Source organism: Stegodyphus dumicola, chromosome 6, assembly GCF_044657685.1.
Source record: "Stegodyphus dumicola isolate Sdum_Otavi_A_Nest chromosome 6, ASM4465768v1".
NCBI lineage: Eukaryota > Metazoa > Arthropoda > Arachnida > Araneae > Eresidae > Stegodyphus > Stegodyphus dumicola.
In genome coordinates this window covers 67,959,561-67,976,300 of record NC_140773.1, presented here as the reverse complement: position 1 = coordinate 67,976,300, position 16,740 = coordinate 67,959,561, and the positions used below count along the sequence as shown (strand labels likewise).

Sequence of the window (16,740 nt, the reverse complement as noted above, 5' to 3'; positions counted from 1 at the left end):
TTAACTATAATTTGTTTCGTCGTATGTAACATGTGTTGTTATTGTTTTAATAACACAAAACATGTATTTTCTTAATTTCTTTATTTATTTCCAGTTCTTTTAAAAATATGACGACAGAGAACGAAAGTAAAATAAGAAAATACGAGCAAGAAGAAAATAGAAATTTTAATAATGAGTGGGAGGAGAATTTAATTTTTATTGACAATAACGGAAGAGCATTATGTGTTATATAATTCTACGGTCAAAAATTATAAAGCTAGCAATGTACGTATACATTATGAAACCAATCATCCTCAGGTTTCTAATCAGTATCCACCAAACTCCAAATTAACATCAGATAAACTGGCTTCTTTAAAATCAAATTTAAATACACAACAGTCAATTTTGATGCCCTTTAGCAATCAAGCTAATAATGTGGCTGAAGCCAGTTTTGTTATTGCCTGAAATATTGCTCGTGCAAAAACTCCCTATGGAAAGGGAGAGTTTATTAAAACTTGGAAAAAAAACTTGGAAGATGTACTTAAAGTTTTAGATCTGAATAATGCAGCATTGCACAAAGTTGTTTCGCAAATTCCCATCTCGAGACACACAACCGAATGACGCATAATTGCAATTAATGCATCTTTTGAATATAATTTAAAAAATGATTTTAAGAAACTGTATTGCATTCCGCTTAGTCCTTGACGAATCGACAAATATCACAGATCTTCCGCAATTGGCAGTTTTCATACGTTTTGCTTCACCTGACTTCATTGTTAAAGAGGAATTATTAGATTTAGTAGCATTTCAAGAGTCAACCCGCGGTGTCGATATTAAAAATGCATTAGATTCCATAATGAAAACTTTTGATGTGCCTCTTAATAAACCTGTAAACATTGCAAATGATGGAGCTCCGGCAATGTTGAGTAAAAAAATCGGTCTTATTGGGCTTTTAAGAGATTATTCTCAAATTTCACAATTCATACCGATTCACTGCATAATTCACCAAGAACATCTCGTTACAAAATATTTAAAATATCCTGATGTTATGAAAACAGTGCTACACATTGTAAATTACATTCGCACCAATGAAAAAATTCATCGACAATTAAATTTCCTTGAAGAATTAAAGGACGAAGAACTTCCAAATTACATTCATTTCTTTCCCATTGTTAGATGGTGATCTAGCTACAACGTATTAAATCGATTTGTAGATTTGTTTGATCCGATAACTGCATTGCTAAAAGAAAAGGTACTAACCTATTCAGAATTAGATGATGACGGGTGGTTACAAGACTTAATGTTTTTGACTGATGTCATGGAACATTTACAACCACTGAATTTACATTTGCAGGGCAAAGATAAAATAATATCTGACCTCTCACAGTGTATATTTAGTTTCCAAACTAAATTACAACTTTTTCAAAAGGACATTAGAAATAAAACATTTTGTCATTTTCCTCGAATTAAAAAAATTTGTTCCAATATTAAACAAGAAAAACTCAATGACCATATAAAAAAGCTAGAAGGAATATTGACGGAGTTCCAAAATAGATCTCAAGACTTGAAATATTTTAAATCGTCCCTTGATTTTTTTCTGGATCCATTTCAAATAAACATAATTCAAGGTGAGTTTTCCATTTCCAATACAATTATGACTCAAAAAGCCTACGGAGAATTAGACTTAATAGAGATGCAAGAAGATCAAGCTCTACAATTAAAATATAAATCGACGCCGATTACTGAATTTTGGAAATTTGTACCAGAATCGATGTATCCTGAATTAAAAAAGGCTGCTTGTCGAATTATTTCAATATTCGGAACAACGTACTTATGTGAATCATTTTATTCCACGTTAAAATTCGTGAAATCCAAACACCGATCCGTAGTAACTAACCAGGATTTCAAAGAATTACTGAGAAATGCTGTCACTAATTATTCGCCAAAATTTAAAGAATTATCAAAATCAGTAAAATAAACATGTTTGATTTTTCATATTTAAATTCAATACACATATTTTGTACTTTATATGTTTTCAATAATTATAATTTCTGTAAAAAATTTTTAATACCTTTTTTGCATACCTTTTAAATACGTATGTAATTGCGGCTCGCGAAAAATTTCAGATTTTGAAAAATGGCTCGGACTATCAAGGAGCTTGGCCAACCCTGGATTATACGCTCAAAAGTATCTCACCGGTAGTGAGTGTTTTTAATTCTTGTCAAAATAAATGAATATCCTCCCATTTTAATTATCAGCTGCCTTAAATAAACACTACCTTACAAAATGTTATTGATGGGAAAAAAATTAATTATTTTTGACAAAAGCTTTTTAGAACACTATAGGAGCGATTATTACATTACCCGGAAACGAAAAACGTGTTTGACAAATATAAATTATTTTATAGCTTTGCTCTTACTTTTTCTGTTGTTTTAATTATATTACGACTCTAAAAATGCTGATTTTTTTATTCGAAGGAAAGGTGGCCATTTTTTAATAATACTTTCAAAACTATGATGAACAGAATGTGTTTCTCAAAGGGTTACTTTTCATTAAGTAAAAAATTACTTATGCCGATGAATATCTGTTAAATAATTAGATGCATATTATGTTTCATTTCAGTTGTAGTATTTTTATAGGTTGGGATAATGACAACTGGAATAATGCTGTTTTATCATCTATTTCCTTGTTGCTGAAGAGTTGAAGAGAATCTGGTGAAGTATTTTACTATTTTGCTTTCTTTTATTTTCCCCTTTTTGCCCTCAAAAATTGAAAGTGGTTCCCTTTTTCGTTAAGATTGTTGTAATTTATGTAAATATTAATACTTTATTATTTCTATTTTTGCTGTATATTTTTTCATTTATTTTGAAATTACTGCGTACTTGTTTTTATTGATTTAATTCTTATCATTATTTTTTTTGTAGTTTACAGTATATTTTTAATCTTTGTGAACACAGATACAAACGTTAGTTTGTATTTGATTGCTTTGTTATTTATTGTAATACTGTTTAATCGCTGATATTATTTTAGTATTTTAAATTATGCTTTAATAGACAGAACAGGATAATAAAAATTACTTAAATAAAACCAACGATACAGATTGTTAAAATTTACTGCCTTGGTAGCAAATTTTACTCGCATGTAGACGATATTTTGCATGTTTTGAGGAGATCCATTTCCGAGAACCTATGGTAAATGTTTCTAAAATAATTTTAGCAATGCATTTCTCTTCGCTTAACACCCCCTCGCCGCCCCCTTTGGACACAAGTGTAAAAACACCATTATCGATGGAAATCGATTGTCCAGAGAGTGATCTAATTTGTTTACAGCCTAAAGTGCTGTTATGTTTATTACTCAGAGATTTGAGCATTTGTTCAGTAAACGATTTTAATAACTCTTAATATTCGTTTACTGTGTTACGAGTTAAACAATATCTACCACTGTTCTGCTGTGCTAACACGGATGCTTCAGCTATAATTAATTATTTTCTTCATCGGTAAAAATTATCTTCATTTACTGAGCGCTACAATAAGATTCAAGACAAGAGAGTCTTAATCTTCATCGACTTGTTTATTCAAATCTAATATCTTTACAAACTGCTGATTCACAACATTCTTTTTGGTTTTTCTGGCATGATTCACAGCACTAAATTATGATATCTCTGACCTGTCAGCCCATTAATGACGGAATAAATCCGAATACTGGTAATTCGACGAATACTCACCTAACCTGAAGCGTTCGAAACAACGATGAGTTTAACACTCAGCCAGTGATATCACCACATACATCTCCAACGTTCTGAACTCGTATATTGAGCAATGATTCAAAGACTTCGTCTCATTTTGTATTTTAAAAGTAAAAATTAAAAATTTCATTTTCACCGACAGTCAGATTCCATCCTTAAGACTGATAAGCACTTTGTTCAAAGATTCCCTTTCATATCTTCAAACATTAGCTGATAGGGACGCAAATATGCATTCAGACCTTGTATAGTGTAAACTATCATTACGTTGCAAATTAACTGACATTAACTTAGAAATCGCAAAGATACATCGATGCAATTTTGTTGCGAAAGTGACACAATATAGTATTGCACGATGGCAGCTTCTAAATCGTTCAAGCTTCATTACATAGAGAAATAACTTGTATATATATATATATATATATATATATATATATATATATATATATACTTAATTCAACATTTGTTTGTAACCGGAACTTTTTTTTATCCTGAGGTAGTTCAGTTACAGTTTTGAAAATGAATTTAAAGTGTCCAAAAGGAGCATTTCCTCCTACCAACCCATATACATAAATAAGAGAGGAAGGTAATGTTTTCGGTCCTAAAATTCGAGAGTGAATTTTCAATAAATGAGCACGAATTAGGGTTCCCACAACACTTTTTTCCTGCTTCTATAACGATGTCTGTCTTTGAGTATACGTTACGAGACAATTTGTTTTCGCCCATGATAACTAATGTCAGAATTTTTTAAAAAATTGTTTTCCGTATTTAAGCTTTCTGCATTCATATTAAGTGTTGATTAGGTTTTGGAAAAAATTGAACAGCCTACTTTCTTTACTTGAAGGCCGTAACAGCTTTTAACGGACAACCAGAAGTGAGGCTTTAATTTTTAAGTCCATAACAGTTTTAATAGGCAACCAGAAGTGATGTTTTAATTGAAGCCCATAACAGTTTTAATGAAACATGATATTAAAATATAATACAAATCTTTTCACTTTTACCATTTAAATTTTTATATCAATATTATAACAAATTAGATTTTGGCTAAAATTCGTATACCGTAAATGAAGCTCTGAACTCTTAAAACTTTACGTTCTGGACAGATTTTCGTGAAAAACATGAATCCGAAATTTCTCATACTTGGTATTTAAAACTTATATATGTACATACAATGCATAGATAATTATGCCTGCGATTAACAGTTTAGATTTTCACTAAATATGATAAACCGGAAATGGTACTTTCCTCTGAACTCCTACCATATTTTCGTAGAAAAATACAGAATCACTATAATAGGAGTTTAATGTAAAGTAACGCAGCACAAATTAAAGTTATTTCTGTTATATCTATACCTGATATTTATTTATATCAAGCTGTGGAAAACAATGTATTTTACAACAAATGTTTCATTTGTAGCACTTAAAAACTCTTTTAATGCCAAGCATGTTACCAAAAATTACACTTATTCTCCTGTGCTGTTGTCAACAACGAGACACAAGGGCAATTCGAAAACACCAATTGCTTTACTTCTCATTGATTCCGGAACACACAGTAATCACTGTTCGGCTACAGTTCCAAAAACTAACAAGCATTGTTAACTGATACCTAAACATCACGAGGATATATGCACAGATCCAAACTAATTTAGATCTGTTGATACTAAAAGTGTTTTACATGTAACTCATTGTTGGTCCTCACAAATGTTACTTAAAACAATAAACTCCGTGTTACTTAAAACAATAAACTCCATGTTACTTAAAACAATAAACTTTATTGACACAAATTAACAGAACTCACTGGAACTTAACAGATGGCAAAAAGCAATGTGCTATCAGCATGGACCTTATAAGAGATAGACTAACCCAGTGGCGGGTTAGTCTATCTCTTATAACCCAGTAAATTATTAACCCAGTAAATTATTAACATTAAAGTGGATTAGTTATTTTAATCATTCATAAATTTCGGAGCATAAAACTTTCTGAGCGTAATGAAGGGAAAGAAAAAAGATAAAATAAAATCTAGAAGCACTCATATTTTATATTACGCCCAAAAGGAACCTTTTTTTAAAGTTTTGTGTGTTACCTATATTTATTGAATATCATGTTCTTCACCCGTAAACCACATACATTTGAAAACAGCATATCTTTAGAATTTCCGCACTGGAGATAAAACTGTTATTTTTCGTACAGTGCTCGCTCTGAACTCGTTGAGTTTGTTAATCAAAGATTCGTTAAAGTTTTACAAAATATGAAATTGATTAAAACAAATTCAAAATTCGGCGGTCCAGATGTCAATTTTTCGGGTGGAGGATTACATTATTCAAAATTTGATGGCTCTAGATACTGTCGTTTTTGTCACAGTGCGAGAAACATACATGTATTTATGCAGATTCTTCATTATTTAATTTCTTTACATATAATACAGGGCGATAATATTTGGTAACAACAATTTGCAAGGAGACACGGACATTTATAGTAAAACAGCGCAAAATGCAGCTTCGAAACTAACAGCCTTTCTAGGCTACCGCCCCTTTGGACTAATAAATTAAATTAACAGTAAGTTAAAAAAAATCTTATGCAGAACTAAAATAAATTTAAAAAATAATCACTATAAAACACAAGCAAAATTAATTATTAAGGTTAAATACAATTTTAATATTAGAGTCAAATGTATAAAAATTTTTAAGGAGTCAAAAGTCTTTATCACTATGATGTATTGTGAAATATAATTGAAATAAAATTGCTTTATAGAAATTGTGCTATAATACTCATCTATAATTTTAAAAAAGCAGCACAATTTAGAATTTTAAACAAAACTTTCGAAAATTCGTTTTTATATATTTTAGTATTTTTTACTTATTTACACCAATAAAAAGCATAAAAATTGCAAGAGAAAAATTGCTTGTTTGAAATTTTCTATTAGTTCAGATTTAAAATATTATTTTCTAAAAGAAGTAGTTACAAATTTCCTTATAGCATAGGAAAAGCTAAAAAAATATCCAGCCCTGAAAGCATGCAATAGTTATATAATTATTTGGAACGTTAATTATGCTTGATAAATATGCTAAATTTTTAAAAATCAATTTCAATTTCAAAAATAAAAATATGTATAAATTCTAATTAGTGAAATGAGGCGCTACAACCAGCTTTTTCTTGACAATTATACACGCTGCAATAGGCAACCAATGTTAAATTTCTGCAAGTCGTCCCTACTCCTCCGGATGTGATAAATAATATAAAGAACTTTGCATACTTAATGGCTCAGTGAAATATTTTTTACAATTTTTAAATTATATAAAGCACTGTTCTTAACCTTTTTTTTAACCGAAAATTCCTATTTTTTTAATATATATATATATATATATATATATATATAAGCGAAATACCACTGACTCATCACGAGATCTCCGAAACTTATACATCAGATTGACTTAAAATTTTGCATAGTTACTCATTCCACGAATTAGACGCACCCTAAGAATGGATTTTAGGTAAATCCTGTCCAAAATGGATTTTTGTTATATAGTAGAAGTTTCTCATACATTTGGTTTTGAAATCCAAGTTCATAATTTTCTTTTATTGTTGCCAAAACTAGATATGAAATGCAATTTTGCCAATGAATACATTTTCCTCTAAAATTATTAAATTGGTAAGTAACTTGCATCAATCCAATGAATACAAACATTTAAATGATAAGGTTAATAATAACATTCATATTTAACTGTTATCATAAGTTTCATGAAAATAAATGTTAATATTAAGAGAAATAAATTATTCTGATAAAAAATAAAAATGTTTTTGTTACTTATAAAAATTGCCATAGATACAAAATGAAGGACAAATAATTATATTTGATTAAAAAATTTAATAACAAAGATAATAACATTTATCTTCATAAAACTTATGATAACAGTTAAATATATATAAACTTCAGTTTTATGTTGGCAATTTTTCGTGGTGTAGATCTATTGGGGATCCCGCCACGTTAAATAATGGGGACACATCCCACTACACAGTACCTCATGAGTGATGCGGAAATCTGTGTATGACATATTCACGGAATGGCACTATATTTCCCGACTTTAAATTTAAAACATTTACATTAATTATCAATTCGAAATTAGACATTTCGTCCATATAAGAAGTCTAGGTTCACATTAAAATAGTGTGCCCAGCAAAGCGGACGGGTATCAGCTAGTCACAACATAAAATAAATTAGATTCATTTTGCTATTACCAGTTTCTTCAATTGAACGTTGTTTCTAAGCAAGTTACATGAGTGTTAAAATTAGTCCACACATTTATGTTGCCATGCGAAGCCAAGAAAAATAAACAATTTATTTTCTTTTGACAAGCAGTTTGTGTTGATATGAAAAATTCAGTTAATATTGAAGTACATTAAAAAAGCCTCTATAAACTTCAGAAGACTGATGGAATTTCAACTGCAACTCGTCAATCATTCCTGATTCTTAAAGGTATTCATCAAGATCACTTAGCAACTAAAATGTATCTAAGTGCGAGTGATTTTCTTATGAATGTTAAGAATCCTCTTACCACTCTTCTCTTACCTAAACCAATTAACGACTTATCAGAATCTGCTGACGCCAAGATCTGTCAGTAGTCAATGATACCGATCATTGACTGCAGATGGATAAGTTTCCCTGCCTTTTTGCCTAAAAATAACCTTCAAACAGAAAAAAGCTACTCGAATTTCTATTATGCCTGACGAAAGTAATAAAATCCTTATTCGAAATACATATACCTCCTTAGAATTAGAGAAGGAAATTAATCTAGTTTTATGATATGCTATCTGTATTAAGTCGAAACTATAACAGTCGTAAAGCTGCAATTGCAACATAGTAGTGGCTTTTTTAATTTTTGAAATCGTTAAAAGAACAAAAATATTCCAAAAATCTTGGCAAATTAAATAATTGTTTCATACGTATTTTTTCTGAAACCTAAACTTATAACTTTCGCATGAAGTATAGCTATGATCAACTCTTTGAGCATTACGAGAAAACACGCGCTACTTGTTAAATTTGTGCTTGAAGTCCTATCGATTAGCGGTTCTACTGACAAAATGAAATCTCCTTTGACTTCATATGGCCCAAAAAGTATGAAATATAGTTTAAGTTCGCAAATAAACAGAGCAAACCTTCCTTACCAGTTTATTCGGGTTCAACTGTTTCAGTATCCTAATAAGACTGATCATAGCATAATTCTCTCAATTTACTGTGAAACCGGAAGATTGCAGATCCAAAATTAAACCGATTCAATCTCACAAACGTAGGAGCTTTAACAATGCATCGAAAACATGTTTCCTTAAAAGTGTATGCATAAATATTGCAGACATTTACTCTAGACCCGACTGTTAAAGAAGGCACTTTAATCACAATCCATTGAGCTGCAAATGTGTTAGGGACTACACAACCAGCTAGTAGTGTGATGCTTTAGGTTTTAGACCAAACGCTCCTTTAAAATTTCAAACATATACGAAGCAATTAATTCTTCCTCTTTTAATTTCTGATGAAAAATCAATTTCATTTTCCTCTTACTGCACGCATTAAATAGGTTCATACCTCTACATATGTGCACTCGGTAACAGAAGCTTAGACTCCCTTGTTCTTGAAAACAAAAGAGAAACACGTCAAGGTGAAACATTTCTTTGCTACAGATGAAGACTGTACCGTTTGGCCTCGAAATCGATTGAGATCTTGACTAAACCTACACCATACACAAGGTTGTTGTTTTGATAATTTTATGTCTCTTGTTCTTTATAATGCTGCTTTTATAATGACAAAAATTCATTTTCATTTTGCAGTTTTGAGTCCAGGTTCGATGGTCTAATCTCTAATGCTTCAAGCTATCAAAAGGAAGTGAAATTAAACATCTTTTGATGTTAAAGTGCGCAAGTTTGATACCTGTGTAAGCTAATGATTATCTTCTCAATTCGACTTATTGTAAGTATTGAAAAAGAGCTTACATTCTTTTGTCATTCTTGTTACGCTACAATGAATTAATGACAGCACGTTATTTATGATTACAAATTCTTCATGCTGGCAAAGGATGCTTAAGTTCTGATTCTTCATGAATGGCCACAGCTTTCTGATTGCGTTTTTACTTAGCGACCTCTTTGTGAAGAGGTTAAAAAAAACAGTAAATCTGCGCCAAGACGTTTCTGTAAGCTAAATTAACCGAGACAAGGATAATCTTAAAATAGTGTTTCGATTGTACGGAATGAAACCTCTAATTTTGTACTGTAATCCTTCGATAAACCATTTCATACGATATAAAAATCATATGAATATATGTATGTATGTATAAGTAATGAATACATTTAATATCAGTATAAAAAATAAATAAAATTCGTGTACCATTTTTATGTAACAAATATAAATAATAAAACTTTAAAGTTATTTGAATTAAAAGAGCCATTATTACTATGATGTTACCAATTTCGTATTTAATTAGATATTTAGCAATCAGGCTGAAATTTTATTACTGACAGGATGATTTGAAATGTGAGTACAAAACCAAACTTAATATAGCTAAAATTGTGAATGATGTTTGATACTGTTTAGTGAGCGACTAATAGTTTTTTTCGTACAATTCGGTTTCGGGGACCGTAAAAAATTGCAGCGAAAATGCATGCGCAAAAGCGCCAAGTCTAGCAAACTCGCCCATTAAACAGCACGCCAAATCTCGCGAACGCGCTGATTTCAAATTGCGTAAGTTTTAGATAGTTCTATATTTGCAAGTCGCCATTGAAATGCTAGTTTAATTTTTTAATTCTCTTTTTGATAAAGCTATGGATTTTACAATTTGGGAAATGCCCAGTGAAGAAAAGTCTGCATTAGAAATTTTCAAAAAAAAAAAAGGCATCATTCATGATAGAAAATTATGTTTGAACAATCATGAGATGGAATTATGCTTTATCGATAACTCGGTAGCAAAATGGCGGTGCAGAAAAGAAACCTGTAATGAGAAGAAAGGATTGAGAAGTCAAAATTGGTTTGAAGGATCGAAAATCCCCTTCCTTACAGCCGTTAGGTTCATCTATTTTTGGTGTCAGGAAAAGACATCTGTTGAATTTTGTGAACTCCAGCTCAAGATGAACCACAGTACAGTTGTAGACTGGAACAGTTACATGCGTGAGGTGTGTGCCTCAGCTTTAATTGCTCGGCCCAAGTCTAAAATTGGCGGATGTGGCAAAATTATTGAAGTAGACGAAAGCCTTTTCAATAAAAGAAAGGACAATGTTGGATATGTTCTTCCGCCACAATGGGTTTTCGGCGGATTAGGCAGAGAATCAAATGAATGTTTCTTAGTAGCTGTTCCAGATCGATCGGCGAAAACCTTATTGAACATCATAAAGGATAATGTCACAGAAGGAAGCGTTATTTATACTGACTGCTGGAAATCATACAAGTCAGATGAATTGCAAGATGCCAGTTTTGAACACTTTACTGTCAACCACAACTACAATTTTGTGGACCCGGAAAGTGGGTGTCATACACAAACAGTAGAACGGCTGTGGGGCAGTGCTAAATGGCGTAATAAACGCCATCGGGGCACTGCTCGACAGCATTTTGATTCTTACTTATTTTAAATAATTAAAATGCCCGATGGCATTTTAATTATTTAAAATAAGTTTTATAGAATATAATTATTTAACATTAAAACATATGTGACAATAAATATCTCAGGAATTTTCGAAAAAAGTGTATTAATTTTTTAATAAAAACTGAAGTATACAATAATAAAGTAAAAGAAAAATATGTACTTACATTTTTTTTAAGCATTTTACCTTACTTATATTGATAAGTACCAGGAAAGAAAAAGATCTTCATCTGTTATCCCCATCTGTCGTACTTCATTGAAGAAGCAATTAGCGAGGTTTCCTCCAAAAATTTTTAATAAATTTCCTCTGACCCTTGCAACAATAAATAAATCTTTGATTAGGAAATCCAGGTTGGCCAAAATAAGATCTCAAACGGAAATTTTTTTATGCCGATAACAATAATACCTTGGTAATTACCAGTAACAACATTCATCTTCGAAACGGAGACATCCATTCGCTTTGAAATCTGAGGAATTCGAAGAGATAAATAATAAAATTTTAAAATGGCGCGGTAATGCACAAATATTCAGTAACCAATCAGGGAGCTGATTGCATCACGCCTAGAATTAAAATTATTAAAATAATCATTCATAATAAAATCATATTTAAAAATGCAAAATTAAGTTCTATTTTAATATTTAACAGCCATAAATAATGTTTAAAACATTAGATTAAATTTATAGATATTAAAACCAATTACTTTTAAAATAGTGTGACGTCATTCATTACACCATTCACAACATAAAATTCCATAAAATATCATAAACAATAAAATTTTTATTTAAAATAAAAATGCAAAATTAAATTCATTTTTATTATTTAGAAGTCGTAAATAATATTTAAAACACGGAATTTATGCATAATAAAACGCATTATTTTTTAAATAAAATGACAACAAAGTTTCGGTTACCATAAATAACTTCTCTAGCAATAGGTTTACCATTTGCTCGCCAAAAAAGATCGCCAAAAAATCGCCAAAATCCGTGCAACCGTCTACCAAGTAGCACCTAGTTATTTTAGCCTTTTTTACATAAATAATAATAATAATAAATTGTATGATGTGAAATTAACCTTTTATCTAAATTAAAATAATAATCTGAAACAGTTGTTTACTCTTATGCTTCCATTCAGTCATGTTTAGCCTTTTTTATATAAATTATAATAATAAAAAAGTACTATATAAAAGTAACTTTTCATCTAAATTAAAATAATAATCTGAAACAGTTGTTTACTCTTATGCTTCCATTCAGTCATGTTTAGCCTTTTTTATACTATAAATTATAATAATAAAAAAGTACTATATGAAAGTAACTTTTCATTTAAATTAAAACATCAATCTTAAATAGTTATTTACTATTATACTTCCTTTCTTGCTTTAGGGTTGCCGCAATTATTTTTGGCAACATTGGCATCAACAATAATTTGGCGATTTTTACGGCCCTCAAAACCGAATAGTATCTTTTTTTATTAATAATTCAATATTTTGAATTTCATTCTTTGAAATGAATGTCACAAAAATTATTAACTATTAATATTTTTTTTCGTTTGCTTCATTGCTGAAAAATATCTTTAATTAATTTAAAAGCTTTCCAGATTGATTTTTAAAATATTCAATAAAGCTGTTAATTAAATTGCTGTTTTGAAAAACCAAAAATTAGACCAGAAAACGTTACTTACGTCATTGCCAAATTTTTATTCCGCTTAACATTAAAAATTTAATGCATATTAAATTATAAATAATTACGTCGTTACGGACTCTATTTTAATACGTCCGTGATTACGTTGGATTAATATATCGATGTGTATTAATTTCGTAATTGATATGCAAAGCTTTTTTGCGAAATCAAGAATTAGACCTGAAAAACATTGCTTACGGCTTTGCCAATTTTTATTCCGCTTACCATTAATAATTTTAATCCATATTAAATTAATACATTGTTACAGACTTAATTTTAATACGGCAGTGGATTAATATATCGATGCGTATTAATTTCGTAACTGTAGTTTCAAGTGCATTGCCAATGTATATAAAGTAATTTTAGTTTTGTATATAAAATTTTCTTTCTGAATTTTCTGTCTAAATTCTGTATTAGGTCAAATTATAAATTTATACCTGTCAATAAATATTAAATTGAAAATTGGAACTTTTATTCAGTCTTTGTGCACATACTCATTAAGATTAATATTTAAATAACAACTTAAATTGCAAAAGATCGTGTGATCATTAAAAAATATGCATCATAGTTGTGGATTCGTATTCCAGGTATCTGTACCTGTTTTGCAAATATTATTACTAAATTTCAAAACTTCCCAGATATGCAATTATGTGAATAGCTAAAACAATAGCACGTTACGTGCAAAATTTCGATTTGATTCTCGACATGAGAATGGGATTGTTGTATAAGTATTTTATGGTATAAGCAGTATGCAACTCAAATATTAGACCAGAAACTATCTGCAGTTTCTTAGAAAGTCCTCTGCGTAGGCATTTTTCCCGAAGCAGATAGTCTTAACATTTTTTGTAATTTACATTTTAATTATTCTCCAGCCCTGTGCGTATAATTATAATACTGTTGCGTCTGTACGGCTTCATAATAGACTGAATGCACTAGTCCGATAAAATGTTAATAAAATTTATTCTTATCAAAAGAAATATAACAGAATGCTGTAATTTTCCTCAGAGATACTGGTACAAGTGTTCAAAACATCACGTAGTAATAATCAGTAGTTATCCTTCAAACTACTAAAATGTTAAATAGAATTCAAGCCACAGCGCATAGAAAGCTAATCCGATCAACAATAACAACAGAAGCTAACTAAACAACAAATGTGCTGAGATGTCTCTCTGCGGCTTTTTAAAGCTTTCAATCGGTCGCGAGAGAGTTCTAGTAATTTCTTTGCTTATCGAGATTTCTGGAAACCAACAAGAGGATGGAATCACGGTTGCAGGTAACATAGTAGTCAATTACATTTATTCAATTTCAATACAAATAAAAGCGATATTTATTTCTTCAATGTTAAATGCACGTGTTGTTACATTCTTACTTTTTCGGGAGAGCATTCTCTTAAAACTCGTCTCCCGCTTCCCTACACGAGGAAATAAAATTCGCCGTGGCCGAACAGCTACCACATACACAATCACCATCAGCTACAATAGTAGCGACACTGACAGTGCTTCTCAACACACTGTGCAGATTACATTGCTGCGTATGGGTCTATGCAGCCGGAGGCCGAAGCATGTCCCTGCACTGACGGCACGTCATAGTCAGCTGGGTCTGCAATGGGCCAAGAAACATCTTAACTTTCCCTCTGCTTCGATTTGATCACCGGACGCAGTCTGGAGGGTAACACAGGAATGCATCCAAATGAGTTCATCTTTAAACTGTTGAGCTAAATCTTTTCGAATGATGGTAACATTCGCTCCTGTATCGATGACCATGTTGCGAGGAACTCCATTGATATGTTCCCTGATGAAGAATCCATTATTGCGGCCACTCACTCATTATCTCATCTCTTTCTCTTAAAACTCTCTTCAGCGATATGGCCATTAATTTGCTTCCTGCGTCTTTGCTTGGGAATGGTCTTACTTTCCGTACTCTCGAGTGTTCTGCAGTTCCTTCGTACATGTCCTTCAGCACCATATTTCCAACACTTTAGGGTCAGTTTCTTCTCACTTCTATCCCATATCAAAGCACTGACTTATCTGGTTAAATTCTCTAGCCGAGCAGTCACTTGATCTACTAGCTCCTGGACTTGTGCGGCTCTGATTGGCTGGCGATCTCTACGAGTTCCTTAGTGGGCTGCCTCGAATTTCATGGTGTACACTATAGCGCTTTTTATATCTCCTAAATCTGAAATTCGTAGAGCTTTTTGTATATCAGGATCCCGAATACCGTCGATGAAGCCCTGCAGGGACAGGATCTCTCTTGTTTCTGTCAGACACTCCAAAAAGGCGAGTTGAGGCAGCCTTTCAACATCCTTGGCGATTTTCTAGGGTGTTCCCGTGGACTTCTGTTGATGGGATTTTAATTGAAGCCTGCTGTAGACATTTAAACATTTCTCTCCGAAGCGCAGCTCCAGTGCGCCGGACAGAGGTTCGAAATCTAGTCTTTGGCTTTCTGAGAGAGTTTGAAGGATATCCTCTGGGTCTGCTCTCAGAGAAGCGGCGAGATAGCAGGCCTTAGCTTCGGAATATAATCCGTTCGTTTCCGCCACCACAGAAAATTGTGTCTTATACACCTGGCAGAACGTCTTCCCATCATACGTGGATATTTTCAAAGATGACGAGCAGGCATGGGTAAAAATTTAAAACTATCAGACTTGATTCCTGCTGTCGCTATGCATTTCTTTAAGATGCCACCTTATTTGGCAATAGCATTAGAAATCATGTCCTAAATTTGTTGCTCGATTTGTTCTTAAATCTCAGAAACTCTTTCTTCAATTTCTCCAATTCTGTTTTCAATAGTGTCAGTTCTGTCTTCCATAGCTTCATATTTGCTCTCTATTACGGAAGTAGTTTCTTTTTTCATTTCTTCTTCACCTGCTTTAATCTTTTCTTGGCCAGCTTTAATATTTTCTTTGAAGGAGTTGACGGCCCTATCTATCTTTTCTTCAACGGCTTTCATCTCTCTTTAATGGATTCTTGACGCGCTTTCATCTTTCTTTATGCTTAGCCAGCTTCTATCTTTTCTTGGAATGCAGCAAAAGCAGTCACGAGCTGTTTTAATTGTTCTTCCATCGTTCTTGTCACTGACATTCAATCCCACTCCTGACACCTAAAAGTGTTGTCTTCGTACGGGTTCGCAATAGATTGTATGTGCAAGTTCGATAATAAGTTAGTAAAATTTATTTTATCAAAAGAAATATTTCAGAACTATGGAATTTTCCACAGAAATACTCGTACTGGTGTCACAGTATCACACATTATAATCAGCAGTTACACTTCAAACTACTAAAAACTTTAAACACAACCCAATGCAAAGCGCATCTAAAGAGAAAGCTAACTCAGTTCACGTGGAACTAAACAACTCGCAACAACAATAACTAAGCAACTGAGAGCAGATGCTCTCTCTTCGGCCTTAAATAGTTTTCAAACGGTCACGAGATATTTCTGGTACTTTCTGCTTCTCGAAGTTACTGGAAAGCAATACGAGGGTGGAATTATAATTACAGCTAACGTTGTGGTCAATTACATTTATTCAATTTCAATACATATTACGATGATACGGGAACCGAACCAAAATGTCGCCAAATTCTTCTTTTCTTTTAATCACAGCCTGACTTTATGCACTAATTCGAAGACTAAAAACGCTTCTGAGTTTCAGAATCTAAAACGAGTATGAGTATCCTAGCTTAAATAAATTGTACAAACTTCTTTATTGCCAACCAGTCCCGAGGTTT

At 31.8% G+C, this 16,740-nt stretch overlaps 1 long non-coding RNA gene across 1 annotated transcript in view; it reads left to right on the top strand.

Annotated features, from left to right (window-relative positions):
* LOC118202046 (uncharacterized) overlaps positions 1-16,740 on the top strand; it is a 66,317-nt gene that overhangs the window by 15,944 nt on the left and 33,633 nt on the right. The window contains exons 3-4 of the long non-coding RNA XR_004760349.2: positions 2,619-2,693; positions 9,541-9,679. This is a non-coding gene — a long non-coding RNA (uncharacterized LOC118202046). The remainder of the gene's footprint in view (positions 1-2,618; positions 2,694-9,540; positions 9,680-16,740) is intronic.